The sequence below is a fragment of the Apis florea genome, unplaced genomic scaffold, assembly GCF_048593485.1.
Source record: "Apis florea isolate Af1SG1 unplaced genomic scaffold, ASM4859348v1 contig_3496_pilon, whole genome shotgun sequence".
NCBI classification, from domain to species: Eukaryota; Metazoa; Arthropoda; class Insecta; order Hymenoptera; family Apidae; genus Apis; species Apis florea.
The window spans coordinates 8,251,864-8,264,122 of record NW_028256773.1 but is presented as its reverse complement, the minus strand read 5'-3'; positions in this window follow the sequence as shown (position 1 = coordinate 8,264,122).

Sequence of the window (12,259 nt, the reverse complement as noted above, 5' to 3'; positions counted from 1 at the left end):
TCCGATCGAAGATATGTTCTTTCCTTTTTTTCATAGAAATCGAGATCTTTGAAATTATCAAGAATCTTGAGATTTTTCTTTAATTTTTCTCTTCTGTCTTCTCTTTCTTTCTCTAGAAACCGTTTTAACAGACCTTGTTAAGAATTTTTCGTTAAGATCGATGGTTGGATAGGTGTTTTCACCTCTAATTAAGAGGTGATCCGATTTAATCAATTCGAATCGTTGAAAATGGAACGAAATAAAGAATGGGGATGCGTTAAATCGAAACACGGATGATAGATGGCAGATTTCGATGAACTTTGTTCGAAATTTATTAATGCGATTTATTATGTGATATATCAAATGTTAATAACGATGATTAAATTTGACGTTTAACGTCAAGATTTCATATCCCAAATTATACCGATCCTATAATCCCCTTAAACTACGCTTTCCTTGTTTCCATTTAAATTTCGAATAATAATCGAATAATAATTGTAAAACGAAAACGATTAATTGAATTTATTTCACACCAAGATTCTTTCACAAACGAAGTTGCGAAACCTATACACACACATCGAAGAAAAGAAAATTGAAAAAAGAAAGAAAAGAAAATGCATCGCGACAGTTGATACACGTTAGAAACAACGTTGATTTCGTTGATCATTTCACGAGATCTGTTGTGCGCCAACCTATATCTAATAAAATAAATACCCACCGCGTATATCAAATTTACGCGTGTCCATCAGCCACGCACATCGACTTGGAGTGAATATTTTATTTTATACAACGCGGAGGAGGGGAAGGAGGTTGCAAATAGCGGGACAAATTTGGGGATCACGATTTTTCGATTTGCATATTTCATACTCTCCTAACCCAAAAGTTACTCGTCAAAAAAAAAAAAGAAAGAAAGAAAATTCAGAGTTTTCGAAAGGAAAAAAATTTTCGCCTCGAAATATATTTGGAGCAAGGACGATTTATTTTCGTCCGCTGTGAAAATAATCGAGATCGAAGATAACACGTGGAAGGGGATTGGAAGGATCTCTGCGTTGTGTTGTATAAATATGTGCGATACGTATCCGGGGGGAGGTTTATCCGTATGCTGTTCAGTTTATGGTACACAATCTCCTGGAAAAACATCTCTCTCTCTCTCTCTCTCTCCCCCTCTCTGCGCGCCCGTTTTATTAAGTATTCCACGTAGAGTGTGCCGTGCGCGTGTCAGTCGTTTCGAGCAGCCAGGGGTGAAAAGTTACACCGCAGGATTACAGCCGGAAAGAGCCCTCGGGGTGGCGATCGGAACCGGATAAAAATATATCATTTAACGCGTGGAAACGTTCGTTGCGACTATTGTGGGAAATTTCGTGGAGAAAGGTTTTCAGTTCAATTTTTTGGAAAAATTTGAATCGTATCTGGTCGAGGCGCTATTTCTCATTGTTCGATAAACGAGAGCTACGATTCGATCGTATCGTTTCGAAGGGGGGAATGGAAAAAAAAAAAAGGAAGATTTGATATTGGTGTAAGGAGAGACTGGAATTCTACTCGATATCGAAGGGCGCTTCCACTGGAGGGGCGAATAATATATCTTAACGCCATGAGTTATCTGCTCTTCGGAGGGATGAACGGGATATATACGCCGCCTTAACTTTTAAGTACGAATTACGGCTATTGACGGCTTAAGCTGGCTTTGTTTGAGGGGTAAACAAGTTTCCTCTTTTTTTCTTTTCTGCTACGCGAAAATACGATAAATTTTGATGAGGAAGAGAGAAAAAAAAAATAGGAAGAAGGAAATTTGTATAGTTCGTTTAAAACGCTAAACGTGGTGGATTAAAAATACGATTGGGATAAAGTTTAAATAAAACCGCGATGATATTTAATTTGCAAGTACAAATTGAAAATATCAGAGAGCAAATAGCCTTTGACAAACAGCGACATGCGAAATTGCTTATCGAGTGATGCGATTTTTCTTTTTTTCTTTTTTTTTTTCTCTTTTTTTTTTTCCACGTGTTTCAGCGTGGACAAACAGCGAAGCAAAAAATTGATACGTCGCTCCGGTCAATTAATTATATCGAGATCACGAGGTACTTTAAATACATCGAGATTGAAACTGTAATTGAAACTGACGAAATTGAACGAGTATCAATCGTTTCTCCTCGCAAATGAATTATTATTATTATTATTATTATTATTATTATTTTGTTGTTGTTATTGCGATATTATTAACCTTTTCTGAATTCTTGAACCTTCCCCTTGTATCAATCAGATTCCCAACCTCGAAGAGAGGTCATTATTTTTAACGCTTATTATTGTTTTAATACAATTATTATCTAAAAATATTGTAACCAGTCGTTTCAATTATTATCTAGAAAAGAAAAATCGTATCAACTTTTCCATTTTTCTTTGTAAACACGCACGAAAAGATAATTAGAAAATTCAAATTCGAAAAAAAATTAAAATTAATGATCATTGACAAAAGGAAACCAGCTTTGTATCGTCCCATTTCATAAAATCCTAGTTGAGTTGCATCTTGTTGCTACGCGCATCGAAATCGATTCACACCCGACTGTGAAAAATAAAAAATTAAGTAAAATAAAAATTAAAAGGATTTGATAAAAAGAATCGAGAACCAGTTTGCCCTCGTTCCCCTTCACTTATACACTTATCTTCTTGCTACGTGTACCGAAACTAATCTCCACTTACATCCTATAATTATGAAAGATAAAAGAAATCAGATGCAAATATTAAAAGGATTTCACCGTTGATAAAAGAATTCAGAACCAGTTCTCTATCTTCACCTACTCTACTCTACACCGTTTCATAAAAACCGTCTTCTTGCTACGTGTACTAATTTCCACTTGTAGTATCCTATAATTACGAAAAATAAAAACAAGATCAAAAATAAAAAGAATTTCATTTCGCTGACAAAAGCATTGAAGAGAGCCAGTTTTCTAACGTTCCTTGTACACCTTTCTTGAAAATTCGCATCCCACGATTATGAGAAATAAAAAAAATTACATGCAAAAATTAAAGGAATTTTCGTCGCTGATAAAAGAATCCAGATGAAAGCCTTTATCTTTCATAAAATGCATTGCTACTGATTTTACACTTACGAGAAATAAAAAGAAGAAAAAAAAAAAAGAAAAATTAAAAGAATTTCATCAATGAAAAAAAGGATCGAGAACCAATTCCTTTTTTTTTTTTTTTTTCTCCATCTTCATTTATACACGCTTTTCACAAAATCCATCTTCTTGTCACCGAAACCGATTTCCACTTTACATCCGGCCGACTATGAATATTCACGCCCTTACTTCGCGTTCAAAAAGCAAAGAAGAACGGAGACGGGCGAAAAAAGAACGGTAAAGCGCGTGGTAAAAAGTTGTACACGAGTAGGATGGCGCGACGGTCGCCGGTACGGATTTTACGGTTGGACGTGGCTGGGTCGAAAGCGTGCATCGTTCTAACACACAAGTGTCTTTTCGTTTGTTAACGCGGCAGGCGCGGATGGTAAATTACCAGGGCAATAGCGGTTCGAGGTGTAATGTAGCGTCGCTAAGTACCATTGCATTAGTGAGAGGATGCACCCGTACACGTTGTAGGATTGTTATCGTTTTAACAGGAAGGCTAACAGTGCCGGTAAATCTCGCCGCGTAACACGGCGGCAAGCGCATTTATCTGACCGTGTAGTACCACGTGCCGCCACCCAACGCGATCAGTTTTAACGCGATCGTGCTTCGTTTACAACGCGAACGTACCCGCGGCTGATTAACGGCCGGATATCGAAATATCTTTCTTATTCTCTTCCAACGGAATAAAGGTTCTCAAATTTTCCTTTCCTTGACAAAGATATCTCAATGTAATTATTCTCTTTCGAGTGAAAAAAAAAAAAAAAAAATCGTACGAAACATCGAATAACCATAGTTAATTATACATACTAATTAATTTTCCAAATTTTTCCAATTCTGCCGATAATTAACGACTCGGACGACGGAAGAATGAACGGTTTAAGAATCGATAGATAGATAGGATAGAGAGAGCACGTTGTGTGGAAGCCAAAGGGAAGAAAAATAGTATCCATAGGACAATAGTTGAGCAGTATTGGAGGCAGTCCAACGCGAAATGGAACAAAGTGACGTAGGGACGGAAGCTATTATACTCTCTTCCGGCTCGATATAGTCGACAGTTACCGTAACCATCCCGATCACGACGTTCCGCTGTACGAAAATTCGTTTCTACGACTCCACGACTCGTAAAGATCCGGTTGCAGCCAGGCAGACACGTCATTTACGCGTCATTTTTTTTCCTTTCCCTTTTTTTCTAATTATATTTGACCAGACCGCAGAGACACGAAGGGAGCAACATCCATCACGAGATTCGCAGGCCGCGCGAGCCGATGATCGATATACCCATAATCTCTGACCCCGCACACCTCGTATTTCTCCCCGCCCCTCTCTCAGACCGCCTCTGGTATAACTACCGTTCCGGTATTAACCATAGAAAATGGGAAAATTCGGGTGTTACCCAGCTATTAACGTTAACGGCCACAACGTTGCTCGCCACCTTCTCTAATGGGTACACATTGCCCTCGTGTCGGAGTAATAACGACTCTTTTCACCGATGTTTTTCCGGGGATGGAAATCGGAGGCCACCGGTGCCCGATCCCGATCTCGACCGATTTCGATGCCTCTGCTCGGCTAATCGTCGCTCGATTCCCAATTTCGATAAAGCCAGTAATAGACCAGTTACGTACCCTAACCTCACTCTCTCTCGTGCCAACCGCTCGGCCCACCGCTCTCCTCCTTCCTCCTCACCGCCGGATACGTACAGGGTGTCCCAAAAGTAAACCGATGTCGATACAATGTAATTTCATTTTCGCTCGAACGAAGCTCGAGTGGAAAGTGGCTCGAGCGTAACGGATTGTGTCTTTTTTCTCTTTTTATCGAAACAAAATGGAAATTTGTAGAGGAAGGAATTTTATAAAACTTTTCTAACGAACGAACGAACGAACGGTGTATTCGGCAGACGCAGCTTAACCCAGGGACGAAGGCTTGCAGGAACGCGCACCCCACACCTCGGGCTGGAAGCGCGTTCGAGCGTGAAAGCTCGGCCGAAAAACTGCGTTGCACCGGCGTGAATTTGTAAAACGGTCTCGTAGTTCTCGCCCCCGCGGAGAAGAAGAACCGAGGAGAGAAACTCGTGAAAAAACCGCGCTGCTCGGCGCGCCACCTTTCTCCCTCTCTTCCTTTTTTCCTTCCTTCGTTTCTCTTTTCGAAAATTATTGGCCGTCTTGACGTCCAATGTCCACGCGAGCGGTTTCGTCGAGAGATTCGGATGGTCCGTGAATTTTTCTGCTCGGCCTCCCCTCCCACCAATTCTTTTCTCCGCCTCATGGCGGAGATTATTCGAGAGATTCTCTCTTTTTCTCTCTCCTTCTCTCTCTCCGTCCCCCTCGCCGTGTGTAACGCGTGACGACACGATTGTGTGGTGCAGCTTGCAACAACGTGTATTTGATTTTTCTTCTTTCAATGGGTGTAATCGGGGATGAATTCTAGCCTACCGTAAGGGCAATTTTAAAAGATCGCCATTCGGTTTCCATTGTCCACGTTAACGGACACGAAAAATGTGTCTTTAATGCGCTCTCGCTTTATTTTTCCTTCCTATTGGATACGCGATGTTTCTAGATGTGTTTTCAATTCTAAAAAAAAAAGAAAAAAAGAAAAACAAACGAAACAAGAAGCTTTTTGGCTTGATCGAAATTATCGAATTATCACGATAATATTAATATACTATTAGGTTTCACAAGGAAAATTACAGTTTACGTTTCTCTCGTGAATTCATTTTTTTCTATCCATTTGCATATAAAAAGAATATGTAAATCTATCTAGGTGGTCAAATAATCCTATTCAATTTTCAAACAATTATCCGCAAAGTCGAACGAAGAGGAATATTTTTCTCTTCGGAAAATTATTAATATTCAGATAGCGCAGTGAAAATCATCAGGCAAAGTCGAGGATATGGCAAGCGTTTGTTTAACGTCTTGTCGTTTAATGGTTGACGTTTAATTCAGAATCTTGTGTGCCTTCTGTCTCTGGCCTCGGCTCGAGTCTCTTGCTCGCGCTCGTTTCACTCTGAACTCATAAATCTCAGAAAACTTGGGATGGGGAGGGGGAGACACAATGCGAAACAGGATTGGCTGAGGGAAGCTAACCACTTCCAATTAGCATCGCCGACACAACTTTCCACACACCGTGGATCTATGGAAACTTTACGATCACGAATGAACAAGCGAGGTCAGACGTTTTCGTTCCGTGTTTCGTAACGTTCGAGCGGTTAAAACTGTTTAATTCGTGCCCCCGTGTGAACACGTGTTTTGAAAAGTTCGTAAAATATATATTTCGTAGCTTTCGCGTAAAATTCGGTATAATTCGTGATAATGCAAAATATAAAACAAATCCTTGTTTAGCTTCCATTTCGTTTGTTGTTTGTTTCGAAAAAAATAAATCAAATAAATAATAATAATAAAAAAAAATGTCACGAGAAAAAAGTTGGATAAATTATTTATGAAAAGGTGCGATGATTTTTTTAATATATTGTCTTTGAATCATAAACCTAACCTAACTTAAACCGTTTCGAAGAATATTTGTTGAATAATTTTGAATTAACGAGCAAATGATCAAATAAATTCTCAACAATGTAATTTAGAATAATGTTGACAATATAGATCAGAGAATGATATCTTTTTGTAAACAATTATCAAGAGTTAAAACAATGTTGAGACCTGTTAATTTATAAAATCAATATTTGAATTTTAAAATAAACTCTAAAATCCTGATCATTGCGAACATTTCTTTCTCTTATTGCAATTCGATTCTCTTAAAAATACGACTGAGCTCAAGACACTTGAATTAAATCGGGCTGATATCCCAACGTGGACGCGCCCTACCTGTCGCGGTATAGAGCCGAGTGGCAAATAGCTAGTGCAGAACAGTGAAAGCTCCCCATGGGCTCATCCCCGTGAACGACCTCCTGCAAAAGCATTAATCACAAGCTACTTGTTATCCCTCCTCTCGTTATGGCTGTATCACACGTTTGGTTTAAAAAAAAAAAAGAAAAAAAGAAAAAAAAAATTCCTCGTATTTTTCATAGTAAAGTTCACATCGTTATTGTAATTTTTTTTTTTTTTTGCCCCGACTCGTTCACTCGGTTTGAACATTTTATCTGCATATTTAATGTTTCTCATCTCACTGGAAAATATAAGAATCGCGACCGTGTCCGATGTTATGTTGTATTAAAATGAAATATTAAAATGAAAATAAACTCGAGTTGCGCGAGATACGTTGTTTCGAATTATTAGTTTACAAGTTCGTTCGTTTTTTTTCCCCGTGAGTTGAGATACAGCTTAATTATTAGCAAAATTAAAATTTCGTTCTTGTATAAATGAGAATTTTGTACGATTGTATACGTAATCTTCCGATTGATATAATTATCAACTCGATAGTCCCCCTAATCGAACCGATCTTCTAAATAAATTTTAAACACCGCAACGAAGAAGACTCGACGATGAAACAGCTCTCGCAGATTCGCCACTTTAACTCCTCCCCCTCCTCCGTCTCAACTTTCTCGTTGGACGATAAATTCTTCTTTAGCCTTCATTGACGACTTCATCTCGCCTTTCGTGAAACTTGCGAAAGCCTCGCGATAATGGCTATCCCTACCTTTTGAATATTCAGTCCTGGGACAAGATAAGGCCAAGATGGAAGAATGATCGTCGTAACCCCGCGCAAAAACTTAATTTTCGGGCCGTGAGCAACGTATATATAACATATATAACGCATTTTCTTTTCTTTCCTTCCTTTCTTCTTTTTTTTCCACCCACGATCTCGAGGGAAAATCGATCAGAGGTTAAACGTGGCATAAAATTTGAAGAGTCCTCCCCCTCCTCCTCGTCCTCGTGCCGGGCCACCGCGTCGCGGAGCATCCCTCCTCGAGGTCTGTTCGACAAACGGACGAACCGCGGCGTTCGTCGGCAGCGTAAGCACGCCGCTCTCCTCGAGGAAAGGCAATATGCATGTAAAGAGCACTTGGACCCGCTTTTACGACTCGAAAGACCCTTCCGGACACGGGTGATGGCAATCCGGCTGATGGAAACGATATTCGAGGCTACGCGGGCCGCGTGTATCGGGAAAACTTTCTCCTTGCCTCGGCCAGCCCGATAACTTTGTAATTATTTCTCCTCCGTCCGCGGTGAATACGGTTTAAGCCGGACGAAAAACGACGCGGGAGCCTCTGCTAAGCGGTTTAAATATTTCATGCCCGTCGAGTCTATCAATCGAACGGCTTCTGACGGATCGTTTTAACGGATGCTGCCACTCGTGCACTTGGTTAGGGGTTCCCTCTCGAGGAGAGGGAACGTACTGGATTTTTCGCGTATTATTCCGTTCCTATCGTATCGAGCACGCTCAAGGGACACGCCGAATTTTTCGATATTTCGTTTATATCAGGTAGTACCACGTGAAATTGCCGTTTTTCTTGTTGGTCGAAAAGAAAACAATATATTTTCTTTTATTAAACTATAATCTTTATCCAATCAAAATATGAACTTTAATTTCCTCAACGAGATTTCAATTGACATAATTCCATTTTTATAAAAGTTTTTGGTTATAGCGCGAAGAAATTCTTCGAATGCTGAGATTACAGCTTCTCGTCGAGTGACGAATATTTGATTTTTTAAAAACAAGCGTAAAGCGATAATCGGTTGGTGAAATATCTACTTTTCATTGATTAGCTAATTTTTGTAGAGCGTTCTTATATAGAAGAATAAATCCACGTCTATTGATTGACGCTGCTGTTATAGTATCTCCTTGTTTCGGAAAAAAACAATTATTTTCTTTACAGATCATATAGTCACCATAACTTTTTTTTTGTCCATAATGATGGTTTCGATACTTGTTTAAGATTTTTATTAGCTTCCAATCATTGTCAAGATCGTGTACGATTATCATATAATATCGATTTCTCATCACGGGTTATAATTCTATTCAAAAATAGACTTCTACTTTTTCGAGCTTTTCGCGATAAGCACAAACGTCGCAACTTTTGATCCTTTGTCAGTTGATGACAGTACCCACTTTTCCAATTTTTTCACTTACCCAAATGTCTGAAAACTGTTATTGGAGATACGTCTAACTTTGTTTCCACTTTGACTTTCGATTTATTAACAGTCCTCTCGTCGATAGAATCTTCTCTGAAAGCTAACCTAATATTTCGATATGCACTGTAGCCCAAATTAAACTCGTACAGGAATAATATTCTAAATAATATTCACTTCTCAAGAAACCAATATAAAAAAGAATTTAAGCACGCAAAGAAGATACAAGAGGACGACGACAAAATATGCTAAGTAAAATATAGGTTAAGTAGAGTTGCAGTACAAGCAGAGTACAAGCAGTTGATTATTATTTATTCTAAACTTGGCAACTTCACGTGGTACAATATAATACACGAAAGGTGTATTAAGGTATATTTCGAGCAAAAGTAACTAAATTTATAAGTTAAATAATATTTGTAATGCGAATGGTATATTTCTTTGTTTTATCGTAAGAAAAGTGATTTTCTTTTGAAATTTTGATCGCTGTAATTTACGAAAACGTTAACTTCGTTTAACGATCTTGAATAATCACGAGTTAGTGTACCGTTTAAATTCTCATGAACGTGAAAATGATGGTAGTACAGTTAAAGCTGGTACGATGTACTAACGGAAGCCCTAAGGCGGTTTAATTGTGTACGTTTTCTGTGGATTCTCGCGGGAACGACCCGAGGTTTAGGGCTCGTGAGTGACCCTATAAATTCACGTAATCTGATTTCGAGAGCAGTGAAACCGGCTTCCCTTTCGAAATCGAACCGGAGAATAATAGATTTCCGTGATTTCCGGAGACGTTTTTCCGTCAAATATTGATGGTTAGTGAATGTTGTTGAAAGTGGATCGGAATTACTCAAAGGTAATCAAAGGAAATAGCCAAACACGTTTTAATTAACTCGAAGGAAATTATTTTTTTAAAAGAGATTAAATTCACAAAAAAAGTTGTTATAGTAAAAAAAAAAAAAAAAAAAAAAGAAATAGCGAAACGTTTAAAAATCTTTCATTTCCTATCGAGGTGAGTGTAAACAAGTGAAGAACAAGAAATTGAAGGAAAATTCAATCGGATACAGGCAAATATTTAACCAATTTGAGAGTTGGGCTATTTTATCAAGCGAGAATACACGAATAAATGTTCCGTGGATAAGAAGTGATTAATACCCGTGGAATCGAATCACCAAATAACTAATTTGCAACCTGTAAACGGAAGTTTCTGGTTTACAATAACAGAAGGGTACAAGAAACTTGCGATGTCTTCCCAGATTTCGCCCCTTACAATCCGGTAAAACAAGAAACGCCGAGCCACCCCCAACGAGTTACGAACTTTCATTCGTCCCACCCTAACCATTTCCTATCGGTCAAAACAATTTCGCAGTTCCTTAATAGGCTTCATAAATCAACCCGACCCGAATATCGGATCGGAAGTTAAATTTTCAAACGATATTACGTACGAAAAAAAAGAAAGAAAGGAAAAAAAGAAAAAAATCGATTTTCACAGAAATATTTTCGATATTAGATCGTATGTCATACCCTTCTCTCGCACTTCTGTCCTTTTATTAAAATTTTAAAACGAATTTAAAAGTTGGAATATACGATCGTATAATTTACACCTACAATCACTTTCTTTTTTTATAGATGATATCTGAAGGATCGAATCATTGATATCGATTTTTTTGGGAAAAGAAGAACGAGAAGAAACCTGTGGAAAATGGATACTCTCTCTCGTTCTGTACGAATTAAAATTTTGCGTATGAGTTATGCTCAACGTAATACTCTCTAAAAAAAAAAAAAAAAAAAAAAAAAAAAATAATTAACCGAAGAATCTCAAGTTCGCCATCGATTTTATCCTGACACTGACCTCTCTTCCTAAACCGCTCCAGCAAACCGATAATTTTTCCCTCAAACTTCCACGCAACACGGATTTTATTAACCCATTTATTTCTTCCAGATCATTTCAGAATGGAATTAGGAGGGAGGAGGGGTTGGCACGATACCATGACACTGTTATTACACTGTCGCAAAAATATCTCTTGAGAAACGACTCGTCCAGGGAGGGGAAGGGGTGTTTTTCCTAATCAGGAATACACCTAATAAGGGAAATTGATGATTTAAGGGAGGGAAGGAGAAAAATAATAAGAATAAGCGTCGATGGGGGAAGTAAGCAATGAAATTAAGTCTCGGGGAAGAAAAGGTTCGACCCTCTGGCGAAAGGTGCGAAATCTCGAAGGGTGGCCCGCTTCTCCCCTCCTCTTCCTCTTACTTTTCCTCTTATTTCTCCTATCTACTACTACTCTCGAACCGACTGGCTTTCGTCGCTCGCTGGCAAAATGAAAAATGGCTTCTTATCGGGACGTTGCGCAACTTTTCTTTCGAGTGGACGTATAAATTACGGGACACCCGATAGAGAATCGTGGGGAGGGTCGTGGGGATATCTCCAAACATGCTCGAACGAAAATAATGCGCTCTGGGGATGCTCGAAGGCATCGAGAGCTTCTTACAACGTATTAAACCTTTCATTGATTGTAATCGCATTTTGTCTTTAATAGGTGCTCGAATAGGTGCTCAAGTAATTTCAAGACGATTGGAACGAAACAAACAACCATTTCTATTTTCTATTTTTGGGGAAAATTTGATAAGATAAAGATGAACGAGGAGAAAATTTTTTTAACGATAAAAATATTTTCTTTTTTGAAGAACGAACGATAATTTTATACGATGGTTAATTTATAAATTTTAAAAATGGCACCGCCGATCGATGTAGGGGGGGAAATAGCGTTTTTCCAGGCTGGTTCGATAAATTAATAATGAATGACAAACACAGAGCCGGGGACTCGATCAGAAACTATTAGCCGCCCCAAAAACGATCCGACCCTCTAGGAAAGGAAAGAAATTGGCATTGTGAAAGAATCTCGAATAGGCGTATTCCGTTCTAAATTGGATCCTTCGAATCTTGTCCTCCGCTTTTATTTCGAAGTATTGTTCTTCCAATCTTCTCGTCCGGCCAACCATTTGAAGGAAACGATTCGCAGCCCACGAGACTGGGGCACATCTCGGGGAGATAACGATTGAAAGCTTAATTCAATTACCTTTCAATTCGCTTTAATTAGTTCTGGTGCGGAAGTAACGAATTGTGGAACATCCGCTTGTTAT